Genomic DNA, 16,048 nt, shown 5'->3' with positions numbered 1-16,048 from the left:
ACACAACACTGGTAAATAATGAGTTTATTTATTATGTTTAAGTATGGTAACTAAGCCTACATTGTTGTGCAAGCCTGAATTTCAACGGATTCATGCATTCTAAATTAGGCACTGGCCTTCATACCTATTAAAATATTCTAATCAAGTAGTTTATCTTAGAAAACACAACTTTAAAACTATAACCTTCACTTGAACTGAGTACATTTTCTCTAGTTAGGCTTTACTACGGTTTTACTGAAGCTGAATTGGGGTAACTGTGCTTGGTTAAGGTTAAACAACACACATACATTTAAAAATTCGCGCGCGTACACACAGAAACACATAAAGTACATTACCCGATTCTGATGAGGTGTTTGAAGCTCAGCTGCGTCTTGCTCCATCACGTTCTGACTTTCCTGTCGTTCCTCCTCCAACACCTCCGATGTGACTCGAGGGTCTAGTGGTGGTGGCTCTACTTCAGTGCCATTGGCATTGCTAACAGTTTGTCTGGGTTCGGCAGTATAGTCACCAAAAATGGCTGTACCAAAATTTTCGCCTCCTAATACATTTGCATCGGATGAAGCTCTCAGCCATCCTGTAGGCGGGTTCCCAGTGGCTAAGTATTGTGGATGTGTGCGTCTGAGATGGTGGTAAAAGCGAGTTGGCTCACGGTAATCCTCGGCACATCCATCGACTCCACAAATGACACAGAAATCTGGACTGCGACTGTGTGCAGTATTAATGTGACTTAAGAGAGACTTCAATGTTAACGCCACAAAGACAAAGCAAATCACACACCTCCAACAGGCCATTGTAGTAGACTAAAGTCAAGCAGAAAATATGTTGCAGAGTGGAGCTGTTGTCGCGCTAGTTTGGGAAATACCAAGTTCATGGGGGGAGGGGGGTATTACAAACTGTAGCTGTAAAAACAAAAAATGGTCACAAATAAGGTAAAATGAAATAACACCTATAAGAGTGTATTTTAAATCAATGAAGAAGAAATTTACCTATCATACTGACTGTGTTTTATGAACGTACAAACCACTAAATTGTATATAGAAGCAAAAATTGAGATGTCCACCCCTTCATGTCCCATGTTGGTTGTTACCTAACTCCGTTTGAATTTGGAGTCACAGGAATCTTCTGCACCTGGCGTTGAAAGAAAAACTGTAAGAAAAACTTCTTCAAGAAAGAGAGGTAAGCAATTTTAATTTTTCGAATGTAAGTAGTGTGTAGTCTAATCACTGTTTTAAAGTCAAGCGGACAGAATAATAAATTTAATTTGAGCGCGGGAAGGAGTAATGTAGCATGCTAACGGATGCTAGCGTTAACAACAGCCACGCATGTGGTTCAGAGAACATTTAGTGAAGTATCTACTGTAATGTTGTGAGAATTCCTAGCTATTCTATTTATAAGGGGCAATGTTAGCCATTTGTATTAACTTAAGTTAATAGGCACACTGAAATTTCTTTCAATTAGCAAGAGAGCTAATTAACCACATTCAGGGTTTTCAATTGTCTTTGACTGATTTACTAGCTGCTTGAATTCCCTCACAAGGTGTGGGTTTAAATTAATATTTTGATATTAATTGGATTTATTAAAGTGGGCTCAAAACAGTGTTATTCAGGAATCAGGCTGGTTGGTAAAACAAGTAGCGCTGTGTGTCGATTCAAAATTGAAACAGAAGATGGCAGCACTGCATGTACAAGGATGCCAGCTGCCATTAAACCCGAAGAAAAAAAAGCTGTATCCCAGAATTCATAGCGGCCCTAGCTCAGTTTCCAAAAATGGCGGCAGCTAGTTAGTTTAAAATTTCTCTTATTACTCTTTCTAGGTCACAAAATAAGCGTTTAACATATTTTCAGGCGAGAATGTAGCCGTGTAAACTTCAAATATCTGGACAATTTATCAAGACACCACATATTTTCAAAAGCGCTCCGACATTTTCGGAGCGTCTGTTACCACTAGCTCGATAGCTAGCCGGGGTTTAATGCTCACTAGAGCCTGTGAGAACACGGACTCCGGGCAAACCATTTTCAAAACCACCGCCGTCTTTCACTACTCAGGTGAAACATGATATATAAGTCACTTAAATAACTTAAAAATGTTATTGTTTGGCTTTTTCAGTATTTTATTTGTTCCTGAGTAAATCTGTTTGGCTGAGATTAAAGTTATAGTTTTTACACAGCTGAATAAACGTCAAGCAGACAACTGATTATTAGAAGTGTGAGATGCTCGAGAATATACTCCGGTGTCCTGTTATATTTTAGATAGCAAGGAGCAATCTGCAAATTTCTTTAAAATGTAATAAACTATCATCTTGTCTTTATTTTTAGTTAGCACATACCTTAAACACTTAAAGCTGTAAGCTAATGATAGTTATATAAGAGCAGATGCTGGTGCAATAAGCTGTACATTTCGTCCAATGGATGCATGATCTGATTAGTCGACTAATCGCAAAAAATAATCGGTGACTAGTCGACTATCAAAATAATCGTTTGTGGCAGCCCTAGTCAGCATAATCTTATTGATGAAATTCAATGACACAAATCTGGGTGAGTAAAAGTTCACGGGCAATATTGTATAACCCTTTCAGACCTCAGCCTGGCTGTCTGGACATTTCTTTTCTATTATAGCTTTAAAAGGGTAAAAATGTTGAACAATCAAAGCGATTTTTGGCGTGAATCAATTTGATTCTCATGGGACTCAATTAAGATTCAACTTTTCAAATGTTTTAACATAACACTAATTGTAAACATTTGTCTTGCAGGTGACTGAGCAATGGAGAAGCTGGATAATGTAACAGTATCTGTCCTTAAAGGTTATATTTGATAATACATTTGTGTGTATCTGTGTGTGTATGTATATGTGTATATATAACAGTTTTGTTTGTGCAGTTATGTGCTTGCACAGTTTAACTGGTGTTTGTCTTTTTGTTAGCTGCAAGCATTGACGAGCGCATGCTTTTAACATTGACCCGTGATGATCTGAGGGACCTTTTTCTGGGCCTGAGCACTTTCTCAGAAGAAAACATGTGTGGTCAATAATTCATCCTGAGGTATTTTGTAAAACATATTTAGTTCAACTAATCTCCAGAAAGTATGCTTTTATTTTAGCAGTACTTGACATTTTATTTTCTCACCCTAAACCAGGAAGACCATCCGCTACCACAGAAACCTGAAACAACTTCTTCACCCAGGGTAGTTGCAACAGGCCCTCCAACCGCTGATGCTAATGTAGGCCAGCTGAAAATCTTGCAGCTCCCCAGTCCTCCGGAATATGTTGTGTACACCGACAGTGAGTTGGAGCAATGCCGAAAAGAGTTACCTGGAGTTGGCCTGCTCCGGCGGGAACAGGCATGCGTCATGTCAAAAGAACTGAGATGCAGATTGGTGAGAAATACAATCACAAGTATGGTGTCCCTTTTGAGAGCAAGCCAAGGCCAAATGGGCGATACCCCTCTAAGTCTGAAATCACTGCAATGGCTAAAAAGTTGTGGAATATTATCCTATGCTGCAGGATAATGATGCAAGCGTAAAACACGTAAATTTTTGTATTTGTGTGTCATATATAAATCATTTGTTTTGTTCAGGGGCATGATATATATGTATTTTTCACCAGGAGAGCATTAATGCCAAGTTACAAAAAGGCTGCAAAATATGAAAACCCCAGTAAAAGGCAAGGACCAACACCGGAGGGGATGGCCCAAGAGAAGGCTCACTGACCTCTCCCAAGGGATGAAGAAGCTGATGATGAAGATGCTGATCGCAGTTCTTCCAGTGGTGCATCTACTCTGTTATCACCTGTCAGAAATTCTGTGATGCCTCCACTTCATGTGAGTACATACATGTAATTTTGTAAAATGGTTATCAACACACAGCCAGTAGTAGCTAATGTTTTGTGGAGTCTACTTCAGTAACAATGAAAAACCAAAATGCTCTTGTACTTCTCTCTATCTTAGCTGACAAGGATAGTCGACAAATACAAGCAAGACATTACAAAACATTACAAGAAATGTGCAAGAAGGCAAAACCAAACCAAGAAGATGTGTCCCAGCTATTAGACCTCGAGTTTGAAGCCAGAAGATCCTTCATTGACTCAGACACCATGAAAGAGGAGAACAGAGCTCGCCTCATCTTGGATGCATATCCATGCTTTAAAGAATTGCATCATGTAAGTTTTGGAAGAGTTAATCAATAATCACTTTAATTTCAAATATATTTGGTGTGGTAGTAAAGTTATTTTGATTTTATTTGTTCTTATTTTTTTAAACCTATTGTAGGCATTGGGTGAGCTTACATGAAATTTTGGATCCCACAACAACAAGTTCATCAGTCAAATAAAACTGAGATGGGAAGAATTCTGCTCCAGGGTAGAGTTCTACTGTGTGTCAAAGAAGGCAATGAATCCACCAATGACCATGGACAAAAGTAAGTTTACCATTTGAATACAAAGTTCTCATCCTTTAAAATTTATGTTTATGAAGGTTTGTTTCTGCTTTGTCCAGCTGAAGCCCACCTTGCACTGATGAAGGCTCTTCCAACGCTCTTTCCACACCTGCCCATCCACCAAAAAGATGGGGAATGCTTCTGATGCATTTCTACATGTCCTGAAGGTAAGTTTTGTAAAATTTGCTTATAAAGATCTACAGAAAATTTGGCAAACGAAATTTTTCGGTCAAACATGACTCAAAAATGCTTTTTAGGTTTCAGCCGAAAGACTTAAATCTATAATTTATTGTTTTCATTAATTTCTAACGTATTTAGTGTACACGAGTGTGGTCACATAAGGGTCGCTTGACACTGATAAACCATAGGTCAAAACTACTATAAAATGTGTGTAACCAACAAAGAACAAGATAATGGCGTCTCCGGCGTTATGACCAAATCAACAAAAAAAACATACAATTAACATAAGATGTTAACTGTCATGTCTTTTGTGTGTCTTTTCTGTCATGTCTTGCAGCCTACAGAAGATCCAGATGCTGTCCTCCAGAAAGCGAGGCTTGTCATGTCCAGTAGTGATGTTCGATGGATGCAAGTGTGTCATTGCTGTTGGTAATTTACCAGTTACAACATTTGACAAAGAAAAAAACTTGGTGAGGCTATGATATATGTGATGGCATACTTTTATGCACTCCATCTGACTTACCCCAAATGCGTGGCAACCCTGCTGTCTGTCATTCAGACAGAAGTTCTCAGGATGCCATTCATGAGCATGACACTACATCATCTTACAGAAAAGCCCTGGCAGAATGGCATGCATTTATTGGAAAGTAGTGTGTAAATTTCAGATAAGATTATGAGAGGGCACTTCTGTTTTGTTTTTTGTTTTTTCAATCTGGGTCTTATTTCTAAAATGGAAAATGTTCATTTACTCACCCAGACAAGTTTTGTGGTATTTGGTGTCATTCGGAAGAAATTTGAATCTTTGTGGTCTTCCTATGTCACTCGTCAATTTTAATGGGGCAATGGCGAAACCTCTAAGACTGTTGAAATGTTGAAACCACTTAAACAAACTCATAATGTCGGACCTGTACTGTTCAATTGTATCTTTATTATCTACAGGTTATTGTTAAAGTGGACAAATAAAGATGGACACTTATGCTCTGTTTCAATTTTGTTTTGTCCTTAATCAGCAATATAATCTTAAAGTAGTGTTTACCTAAATTTAAAAAGAAGAAATATCTTTAAATTGATTTAATGTACTAGTTTTAGATTATTTGCCTTGATTTATTCGTTAGAATAAGTGTTTTATACCTATTTTCAGATTTAATTTCTTCAACATTTTACTTAGAACAAGTGGTTAAAAGCTTATGTTTGGGTTTCAAGCCATGATTGGTTGCCTGGAATAAGTGTAAAAGACTTATTTTAGCTTTATTATCTTTATTTGTGGGCTACAATAAGTGGTTAAAGCTTATTTTAAGTTTCAATGTTCTGATTTGTTGCCTGGAATAAGTGTAAAAGACTTATTTTTAGCTTTATTATCTTTATTTGTGGCCTACAATAAGTGGTTAAAAGCTTATTTTAAGTTTCAATTGTTCTGATTTGTTGCCTGGAATAAGTGTAAAGACTTATTTTTAGCTTTATTATCTTATTTGTGGCTTACAATAAGTGGTTAAAAGCTTATTTTAAGTTTCAATGTTCTGATTTGTTGCCTGGAATGAGTGTAAAAGACTTATTTTTAGCTTTATTTAAATCTAGATATTGTTCTTATTTCAAGAAATCTTAATAAGAAAAAAACACTTATCCCACTGGCAGATAATTTCACTTGTTTTAAGCAAATCTTCACTAAAAATAAGTGTATTTTCTAGTATTAAGGAGGTGGGTTTTTGCAGTGCACATGCTGACTCTGCTGATTTATGGATATATTCAATCATTTACATCACTGCACTCACACCAGGAACAATATATTACATGATTGTGTTGCACATATTAACAACATTATTGACATTGTTAAATAAAAAGTGGCTGAATATATCGTTGCATTCTCACCTGCTCATTAGTGTGACTGTTGTGAACCAAACACAGATCAGTTCAGTGTTCTGACAGTGTGTGTTTGCACGCACAATTATTAGTGTTGTTTTTATGTTACCTGCTCATCCATGTGCAGCCTTTCTCTCTTTGCTCATCTGACCCACTGTCACCTCCTCCTTTCTCCTGCCCAAGCTCTGCACCTCCTCTGTCACCACCTTCACTCTCCTCTGCACCTCCTCTGTCACCTCCTTCACTCTCCTCTGCACCTCCTCTTTTGCCTCCTCTCTCCTCATCTCTGCTTCCTTGTGTCCCTCTTCGATCACCTGCTCTGCAAACCTCTTGTACCTGATATAAAAAAGCTCAGTTAATGTTTAAATGGTTTGACAGAGGTGGGATATTCACATGGTTTTGGAGAATGCATGTTCCCTTACCAAGAAGCTGGAAAGCATTTGAAACACCTTTTGCCTTTCCTGGGTATAATCACCAATTTCCTTGTTATAACACCTTGAAATGTTTCTGAGGAAAACTTTTATTATTTCATCATTTGATTGTGTCAAGAAAGGAGTTTTCTCAGTGGCCACTATAATGCTGTGATTGTAGCTAATCAACAAGCTAAATGTAGGACATCCTTGTTAACATCAAAGTTTGCAGTGATTTATGGTGGCAGACGTCAACAAACAGAGCAAATATTTCCTTTTTCTTACATTGCAATTATTTTACATTCAGTATTTCAGATTTTTTTGCAGATAAGCTAAAGAACAGCTAACCAGATGTTTCTGTTAAACTCAGCGTTTCAGTCATAGACTCCATCTTTTTGTAACTAACAAGCCTACAAACATGCAGCGTCATTCACCGTAGGTCTGTGTGTGCAGGTGTGAGTGCTGGAAATGAGTGGAGTCTGAACCTTACTGTCTATGCTCTGAACTAACCATTAGCAGCTAGCTGTCAATGACAGAGTTAAGCAGGAGGGATGGCAGATGGCTAAAAGATGCTAACACGTGTGACTGTATTGTAGCAAACAGCGACTTAAGTTACAATTCAGTGAAACTGACAGTGATCCTAGACAGTCGGCTACATCACTGGCAGCCTCTGGATTTTCCTCACAGGAGGCTCGGCTGGCAATCAAACAACTAACTAACCAACTCCAGTCAACTAATCATCAGCTAACTTAACAACACAGGTATTTACCTCCTTTGGGTCGGACTTTTTTTCTTTGTACAAGCGGCTGGTCTCGACCAACAATTAAATAGTGTTGCCTGTCCGCCTCTTTTCATGTCTGATGTCTCCACAGTTCAGTTAGCAAGCATTTAGTTAGCACCAGTGACTGGGCTAACAAACATACAGCAAATAGTGAAGGTTTGGTAGAAAGCCAGTTGGGTAATACCAAGTATGCAGTGAAGGGGCGGGGGTTACATTACTAGATGATTAAACATGAAACTATTTTGCTGGCAAAGAAAAAAATCTATTAAATGATTAAAAAAAAAATCAACAAGCTTTTATGCAAGATAATTCATAATTTTATAAACTGGAATGATGAAATTATATTGGCTGGATCTGATTATTGGGGGTCATGACCCCGTAACTTCTAAATTACGCACATGGTCCTGAGGTCAAATCCACCATCTTTGTTTCAGTGCTGAGCTTCATGTTCTCCCGTGTTTGTGTGCGTCCTCTCCGGTACTCCGGCTTCCTCCCACAGTCCAAACACATGCAGTTAGTGGGGTCAGGTTAACTGTGAGTGGTTGTGTCTCTCTGTGTTATTCCACCTTAATAAATGACTTCCTGTCAGCATTAAGTGCTTCTGTAGGACTGATGTCATTTTCATGGGTTGGATCATTTAAATGAAGCTGGACTCAGATGCAGTAAATAAGTTGATTGATCATTAATGAATAAAGCTGGTCAAATCCATCACGTGGACACATGTGATTGTGTATTGTAGTATTGATCCCAATGCTGGTATTAGTCCTGGATCAATAACACTGGATGGATGCGTTCAGCATGGAGCCCCTGAGCTGTGTTACAGACAAACATGAAACTGACAGGTCTGTGTCATTCACAGTCTGTAACACTTCTAAACAACAGAGGCTGACCCAAGTGCCTCAGAGCCAGGCACGCTCACATCACAGCTCTCTAAAGAAGTTTCAATATAAGAGCTGAAAGCTGTGTTTGCTTGTGTTAGCTTATTATTGTGGAGACTAACATTCAGCGATCATGTGTTCAGACTCATAATGATTACTCTCATAAATCCTGATCTTTGTATTTACTGTGTGTTGGATCAATAACTGAGATTCATCGTATCACACAGCTGTGCTGCTGCTGCTGCTGGTGGTGATGTCAGCACATCTGGAACAATACGAGGTATCTGCTACCAGACTGAGCAGGACGTGAGACCTGTGGACTGTTTAAACCTGTCCCTCCACAGGTCACTCAGACCTGAACCACACCTCAGTGAGATTCTCTGACTTCCTCAGTAGAGACAGAAACCATTCAGATCTGGGACGATGAGCTGACCGATGATGTCACACAGACTGTGTTTTCAGGAACAGTGATTCTGATGTGAGCCTGCTAGCTGACAGCAGACCTGATGAAACCACATGTTGACATCTGTGAGGACAAACTGGACTCTTTGACTGCACCCTGGTTCTCCTCAGAGGTCTGTACAGGAGCATGTCCACCCCACTGAAGATCTCAGTCACTGTGAAACATAGAAACCTGCTTGTGTGGCCTCTGCCTCACATGTAGATACAACTACAGGTTTCTCTGTCAGTCAGACTGAAACAGTGTCCTGATGCTCCATCTATCATGTCCTGATGTTTCTCTGGGTCAGCAGCTTCTCCATCACCATCAGAGGTTCACATGGAGCTGATCCAGTATCTCCAGTAACTGTGTTCTGTGCCTCACTGGTTCATCCTTCTGTCTGTGTGGCGTCAGTCAGATGTTGAGATTAAACTCTGTAATCTTCACTGTGTCACAGAGTTCAGTGAGTCCGTTATTCACAGTATCAATCAGATCATCAGAGAACAGCTGATCAGCAATCAGTTGCAACAACAGCACCTCCTGTGGTGAGAGGATGCAATAATGCAATGTAGGATTTTACACTGAACACTTCCAGTCATGGAAACTGTCTGTTGGATCTGTGTGGCGTTGCTTTCTTGTTTTGGTTTCTTGGTTAGAGTTCCTCACAAATGTCCAAATTATTCTTCTAATGAGGCGTCGACCATGTTTTCAGTTCTTTGGAAGAAAACATAAGCCCTTTGCCATCATTACTTTTCTTTGACTTCTTCAAATGCACCTGAACTCCAGCTGGTATTTTTATTGGATTTTGCAGCTGTTTATGGTCATTTCACTGGCAGGGACCACTCCCTTGGTAACGATGAGCAATGAGGATGAGGAAGTGTGATTAGTGCTGCGGTTTGGGAAGGCCTTGAAGGGGACTGGCGGCGGCTCTCGGGCGGGCAGAACCCCAAAGATGGCATCCTGCAGGAGCAAAGACTGGGCATAACGGAGGTTTTGGAGAATGTTGTGAATGTATACCAGGTAGGCTTGTGATGACCATCGACCCAGGAGCTTGAATGAGTGGTCAGGGATTCCTTTGTGGGAGGCAGAAGTCGCGACACCGGTGAGGAAGGGATGGCCAGGGAAGTGATTTGGAGGAATCCCGGAAGGCGAGGCGCTTGGCGAAAGTGTGAGAGGGCCATGTCCTGATTGGGCGTGGCCAGATTTGAGTGATGAGCGGAGGATCTGAAGGTAAGGTGTGCTGAGATTTCCTGAGGTTGAGGTAAAGGGTTAGTCGTTTGAAGGGTCTTAAAGGAGAGTTTATTTTGAAGTAGTATGTAGGCGTGGTGCTGCCCGATTGATTGGTTTGCTTCGTTTGAGGATGAAAATGAAGCAGTCTTCAAGTCGGATGGAACTTGAGGATGAGGGGTGGTCGAACAGCGTAAGGCTGAAGAGGCGAGCAGGAACATGGCCGGTGTGTGTGTGCCAGGAAGTAGTCGCTATACTTCAGCGGAGGTAGAGATGCAGCGATGCAGAAGATCTGAAGTTAGGGAGTAAGCGGTGTAGGGTCATGGCAGGTGACTGACGTTGGAGACTTTTGATGAGTAGTGATATCTGGAATGACGTAATGTTTGGGTATGGTGAACCTGTGAGCAGTTTGGCAAGGAAATTGATGCCGCTTTATGGAGGGAATTTTGATGCTCTGGGACCGGAAGACATGGAAATGAAGCTGGAAACTGTTGCAATGTCGAATGACGGGAAGGGCAGGTTGGAGTTTTGATGCAATGAACGGAAGCTTGCTACGAAGCTATTTAAAATCGCTTCTTGGGAGATGCTGATGAGTTCTGCGATGAGGGGGTTTAGATCTCGAACGTCGTGGCTGAAAATGGAGGAACTGGGGTCGCAGCTGCCTCTGCGTGGGGCGCCAAGGCTCTGAATGTCTGGGGGGAGATGCGAGACAGAGAGTCGGCAATGGAATTGAAGTGGCCTGGAATGTGTTCTGCTCTAAATAGGAACTGATGGGTGACTGATAGCAACGTGAGCCGCCCCATGAAGGGCATGATGGAAGGAGAGTTGCTTGACCTTTGTTGATAATGTCGACTACGGCGAAAGTTGTTGGACCGAATGAGGATGGATTTTTGACCATTCGTGGCCCCACAGTAAGGCTCGCGATGACTACGGGTAGATTTAAGTAAACAGCTGATGAAGGCAGGAACCGATCGTGGATATATTCTACGGAACTCGGGAGGCCAAGCTGAAGAGAACCACCTTGGCCGTAATAGCCCCAAAGCCGACAGAAGGGTGGCATCTGTGAAGAGCTGAGCATCATCGGGGTGGGAAAGCCGATCGTTGTAGAAGAAGGTGATGTCCTTCCAGTTGGTGAGCAGAAGTTGCCAGAGGCGCAGTTCGGCCCTGGAAGAGCTGTCCAGCGTGATGGAGTCGGTGGCGGTTTAGATGCAGCGGTGAAAGCAAGTGAGAGATGAAGGAGCACCCTTGAGGATGATGCATAGGCGAAGTTTAAGTGTCCCAACAGGAGAGCAGCTGTCGTTTAGAGCAAGTGGGAGCGAGAAGAAAGTTTTGGAGGAGAAGGGTGATGCGATCGAGCTTTTCGGTGGGCAGGGAGGCCTGGAAACGTTCAGTGTCGAGAGTTATCCCGAGGAACTCCAGGGATGTCGAAGGTCCCTCTGTTTTCTCTTCCGACAAAGAACGCCGAGTTTGGAGAAGACTAACCTCAGAGTGGATAATCCGTGAGCTGGTGGTGGCGTGTGAGGGGAGATGACTAGGAAGTCGTCGAGGAGGTGAACCGAAAACGGCAGGTTATGGTTGTTAGAGAGGATCCAACATAGAGCTTCGGAGAGTGAATCAAAGAGCTTGGGGCTGCTTTTGCAACCGAAGGTCAGTCTGACGGCGAAATAATAGGCGTCCCTCCACTTGACTCCGAACAGGTGCCAGAAGTCGGGGTGAATCGGCAAGACCTTGAAGGCACTTGTGATGTCAGCTTTAGAGAGCCATGCGCCTCTGCTGGTGAGTTTAATGAGAGAGATGGCATGGTTCACTGTTGAGTACTTGAGAGAGTAGTCGTCGCTGGGAATGAGGCTATTTATGCTTGGAATCTGACTGCCGTGGGGAGCAGAAAGATAGATGATTATGTGCTTTTTTCCTGAATATTTCCTGGTGGCGATGCTCGGAGGGTTGATGCGAAAGAGAGGGAAGGGAGGTTCGGGGAAGGGTCCGATCATGAAACCCTCCCTGACTTCCTTGGCGAGCAGGCTGTCGACGGTTTCTGGGTCTTTGAGTGCTGACTGCAGGTTATTGCAAATGCAAGTAACCAAAGGCTGGGCGATGATCCCTGGGTGGAAGTCCTCCAAGAAACCTTCTATTAAGAAGTTGACGAAGTTTGGGTTAGGGTGATTTTGTAAGGTGACTTTTAGTGCTGGAATGTGGATGGGTGTAGAGGCTGAGGGAGCTAGCCGTGGCTTGGTGGGGATGTGGGGGCATGCGGGGCGGGAATGGCTGCCGCCACAAGAGGAGCATCAGTGAAGATAGCGGCGTTGAGACAAGGAACAGCTGGAGTCGTTGGGGGAATGCGAATGGCAGAGCTGACGGCTGCGCGGCGAGGACGGCTGCTGGAAGGCGCGCCGGACGGGCCGGCTGTAGTAGGGCACTCCGCGGCGGCTCCACTAGGAAGATCAGATCGTGGATCCTGAGCTGCTAGGGGAAAATCAGGCGGAGAAGGAGTGAGGTCGTGGTCCGATGGGCTGAGGGACGGGGAATTCATGGTGATGAGCCGAAGGTTGAGTAGTAGGGCTGGGCAAAACGATTATTTTCCTAATCGATGAATCTAGCGATTAATTTTTCGATGCATCGATTAATCTAATGATTAATTTTTCAATCCGATTCAATTTCGATTCGATTCGACTAACGATTTTTTCCCCATTATTTGACTTGTATAGCAATTTCACATTTACTAATTTATGTATATCAATGAAAAACACAAATTTCTTCATTTGAAGACCTTTTAATAAAAAAAAAATTTGCAAAATAAAGTTGTAGAGGTCGTACAATCAATACAATAGAGATAGCATTTAACAAGAAATTAAATGTGCAAACATATATAAAATTAAGGAAAAGTTAACAAAACATTTCAAATAAATAGCAACAATGGTGTCTTTAAACAAACAAAATGTAACATTCACTTTGCTTTCTGCCAAAAAGTGCTCTTCATTCACAAAACAAAATCCACAATAACATTGTACTACAATCTTCTGTTTTTAAGGGGGTCATTATCCCTTGGAATAGGGGCTTCCCCAAAATACAACAGTGCTTCTTTCCTCACTGCCTCATTTTCTCCATCCCCACCCTGGTCAGTGTTTTCATTACAATCTTCCTTCTCAGAATCTGTACCCAACAAAGTGTCCAACACAGACCTCTTCTTCGTCGGGGGACTCGCTGAGGCTTCCTGTCCCACATGTTCCTGCTGTAACTGTGGTCTCTGCTCCCTTTTGAGATCAAGTGTCTCCCTCTGTACTGTTACTTGCAGTTTCAGAGCATCTTCTGGAGAAAGGAATTTCAGTTTACTGGCGTGGATCGAGGGCAGCAGCAATGGTGACACATTTTTCCATCTGCTTGAAATGCAGATACTTCTGGCTACACCTATACAAGATTTCCTCTTCTGCACAGTTCTGGAAAGAGTTCACTGCGGCAGAATCAAATGATTTGTTTTGGGTGGATTTCAGGAGACCTTTCAGCAGGGGGGGAAGAACAGAGACTGTGACATAAGACTGGCCACTAAGAACATTAGTGGCTTGCTCATAAGGCTTGAGCACCTCCTTTAATTCATCCAGAAGAATCCACTGATCACTTTTCAGATCTACGTACTGTTTCCCACGCTGTGTGACTTTTGGATCTGAAAGCGTCGCAACCACTGGCCATCTCTGTTCCAGCAGACGTTCAATCATGTAATATGAACTGTTCCATCTGACAGCGACATCCTGGATTAGTTTATGCTCAGCTGTACCCATCTGTTTTTGCTTCTGCTTAAGTTTGGTGCTAGCTGGCTCAGTTTTCCTGATGTGCTTTACAAGGCCCGTGCAGCTGATAGTGCCTTATCAATCTTGGGGTCTTTCAGTGCATGGTTTACAACCAGTTGCAGTGTATGCCCGGCACACCGATAGGACACCACTCCAAACTTCTCTTTCAGGATGTGGAGAGCTGCAACTATGTTACTTGCAGTATCATGCACAATGGCAAGGACATTATGCAAGGAAATGTGGAATTTTTCTGCCACCTTCTCCAACCAGGAGGCAAGGTTTTCTGCAGTGTGGCACTCTTCAACTGGCAGTGTTGCTAAATTGAAGGAGTGAAGATCCCAATTGTCATTAATGAAATGACAAGTTACCCCTAAGTAGGACTCTGTGACCAGACTTGTCCAAGCATCAGTGGTAAGGGAGATTTTGGATGTGGCTTTTTTTAGTTCATTCCTTAGTTTCTCCACTGGAGTTTCATACTTTCTCTCCATCATGCTTGTAAAATGAGGCAGAGTGTAACCTGGTTGGAAAGTGGTCAGCATTTCTTTGAATCCCTCACCCTCAAACACAGCAAGTGGTCTCATGTCTTTTAAAATAATAGATAAAACGCTCTCGGTAAGTACAGCCACCTCCTGGGGGGTGCATGGTGTACTTCTTCTCTGAAAGTAGTCCTCCAGACTTTTCTGTTTGTTCCTGAAATCATAAATCACACACAGCACACAGATGAATTCGAATAATTACAAAATAATTATATGGAAAGCATAATATCAAAATAATTTGATAAGGATCTGGTTGTTATATATATATATATATATATATATATGTACACACACACACTGTTATGCCATGTGCTTTCATAGCATAACAGTAAGAGATTAATGAAAATCACCAATGTTGAACATATGATATGTAGCCGTGGTGATGGATGCAAAAGATAACGTCAAAAAATAACGTTTAAACAGCCATAGCTGATGGCACCTTTACTGGTGCACTGCTTTCTAGTCATTAGATGCCATAACTTTGTCCTATAAGATCAAGCTGGAGAAGCATTACGTATAAAAACAGCGTTCAAATAGGATGAAAGACATTAAATTTGACAAATCAAGAGTTTGTTGTCATTTTGCTTTTGCAAGCACTTTAACAATGTTGTAATAGTGTCCACGACGGCTACGTTTAGCAGGTGGTGCATTAAAATATCCCCATACTGTAGAACTGCGTGTTCGGGTGGAGTGGTTTAAGTCGACTGCCTCACTCATGTTGCCGCTACTCGCTGCCACCATGTCTTTTTTTGAAAGTGACGACGCATCGACGCAGATTTTTTTATGTCGACGTATTTTACGCGTCGATGTAATCGATTACGTCAAAGCATTGTCCCAGCCCTAGTGAGTAGGAATCAAGCTCTTAGGATTTGCGAGGTGTCTGACGATGAGGAGTGTTCGCATGAAAATGAGAACAGCGGGTATTGGAGAAGGGGGGCTTTTATAGGCTGAGGCCAGAGGGAGCAGTGGTCCCGCTGCTGAAATTCAGATGACATCTCCACCAGTTTATTCCTGCAAACCTCTGAACCTGAACAACAATGATGCTGCATTGCTGGCTGATCCCAAAAGGTTGATTCTGTTCATCTGGACGTTTTCAGAAACGTTTGCTCACTGATCAGGTGACTTCTTCAGTCTCAGCTGACTGCAGCTTTACAACCTTACAAACAGCACATTTGCACAATGACTGAAACCAGCAGCACCTGATATATATGATACTAATATAATACATATACATATATAATCCATACTAATGATGAAGGAACTGAGCTCACAGTGTTCATTCAGTGAACTACTCAGTTTATTTTGGCCTCAGAAATGCTCACTCTGTTTGTACATCACTGTCAGCAATAGACTCATTCTGCTGTGTGGACAGGAACACATGTGACATCACTTCCTGTTTGTTTGTGACTGAAGAGGAAGAAGTTTACAAGGAATCATTTAGAAGAGTTTCAAACATCAACTGATTGAATCCATGAATGTGAAAACGTGTTTGTGAGTGAAAGAGACAGACATGTACAGACTGAACTATCTG

Source organism: Oreochromis aureus, linkage group 3, assembly GCF_013358895.1.
Source record: "Oreochromis aureus strain Israel breed Guangdong linkage group 3, ZZ_aureus, whole genome shotgun sequence".
Taxonomy (NCBI): Eukaryota; Metazoa; Chordata; class Actinopteri; order Cichliformes; family Cichlidae; genus Oreochromis; species Oreochromis aureus.
Note: the sequence above shows the minus strand (reverse complement) of the source record.